Below are 1,601 nucleotides of genomic sequence, written 5' to 3'. Positions count from 1 at the left end.
TTCGAAAATTCACTTCCCCCTCTCATCTTCTTCTATTTGTTTATTGATATACTAACATCTTTCCTTCAACTCTCCAAAAATCCGAACCCCCTCTCTCTCTGAGTTCAGATTTTCTTCCCTTCTTTTCTTCTACTAACACAAGGATCCCTATACTGTGGTATAAAGGATCCATATTATTATTACTATTTTTTCTGTGCCATCTTCTTTGTCATATGAGCAGGAGCAAGGACAAGAACATTCTTGTTAAAGCAGATCCAGAACCTGAAAGGACTCTGAAGAAAAAAATTAAGAGAAGCTAAAATACAACAATCCAGAGATAACCTTTCAGAAATTTTCGAACAGGAAAAGGAGATGGCAGCCGAAAATAATAATAATATAAGGAAGATGCTTGGTGACTTCACTGCACCTAATTCCAATTTACATGGAAGAAGCATCTCCATTCCTGCCATTGGAGCAAACAACTTTGAGCTGAAACCTCAATTAGTTTCTCTGATGCAGCAAAACTGCAAGTTTCATGGACTTCCATCTGAAGATCCCTTTCAGTTCTTAACTGAATTCTTGCAGATATGTGATACTGTTAAGACTAATGGAGTAAATCCTGAAGTCTACAGGCTCATGCTTTTCCCTTTTGCTGTAAGAGACAGAGCTAGATTATGGTTGGATTCTCAACCCAAAGACAGCCTGAACTCTTGGGATAAGCTGGTCACGGCTTTCTTAGCCAAGTACTTTCCTCCTCAAAAGCTGAGCAAGCTTAGAGCTGATGTTCAAACCTTCAGACAGAAAGAAGGTGAATCCCTCTATGAAGCTTGGGAAAGATACAAACAGTTGACCAAAAAGTGTCCTTCTGACATGCTTTCAGAATGGACCATCCTGGATATATTATATGATGGTTTATCTGAGCTATCAAAGATGTCATTGGACACTTCTGCAGATGGATCCATTCACCTAAAGAAAACGCCTGCAGAAGCTCAAGAACTCATTGACATGGTTGCTAATAACCAGTTCATGTACACTTCTGAAAGGAATCCTGTGAGTAATGGGACGCCTATGAAGAAGGGAGTTCTTGAGGTTGATACTCTGAATGCCATATTGGCTCAGAATAAAATATTGACTCAGCAAGTCAATATGATCTCTCAGAGTCTGCATGGAATGCAAGCTGCATCCAACAGTACTCAAGAGGCATCTTCTGAAGAAGAAGCCTATGATCCTGAGAACCCTGCAATAGCAGAGGTGAATTACTTAGGTGAACCTTATGGAAACACCTATAACTCATCATGGAGAAATCATCCAAATTTCTCATGGAAGGATCAAAAGCCTCAACAAGGCTTTAATAATGGTGGAAGAAACAGGTTTAGCAATAGCAAGCCTTTTCCATCATCAACTCAGCAACAGACAGAGAACTCTGAACAAAACACTTCTAATTTAGCAAACTTAGTCTCTGATCTATCTAAGGCCACTGTAAGTTTCATGAATGAAACAAGATCTTCCATTAGAAATCTGGAAGCACAAGTGGGCCAGCTGAGTAAAAGGATCACTGAAATCCCTCCTAGTACTCTCCCAAGCAATACAGAAGAGAATCCAAAAGGAGAGTGCAAGGCCAT

The 1,601-nt window shown here is 39.8% G+C and overlaps 1 non-coding gene across 1 annotated transcript; it reads right to left on the bottom strand.

Annotated features, from left to right (window-relative positions):
- Positions 1-747: 747 nt before the first annotated feature.
- LOC148568932 (small nucleolar RNA R71) lies at positions 748-855 on the bottom strand. The gene has a single exon (XR_015881866.1). It is a non-coding gene; the product is annotated as a small nucleolar RNA R71 (small nucleolar RNA).
- Between the last annotated feature and the right edge of the window lie 746 nt (positions 856-1,601).

This window comes from Arachis ipaensis, chromosome B4, assembly GCF_059453495.1.
Source record: "Arachis ipaensis isolate K30076 ecotype BB chromosome B4, ASM5945349v1, whole genome shotgun sequence".
In the NCBI taxonomy this organism is placed as follows: domain Eukaryota; kingdom Viridiplantae; phylum Streptophyta; class Magnoliopsida; order Fabales; family Fabaceae; genus Arachis; species Arachis ipaensis.
Note: the sequence above shows the minus strand (reverse complement) of the source record. Positions and strands in the feature narration are given on the sequence as shown.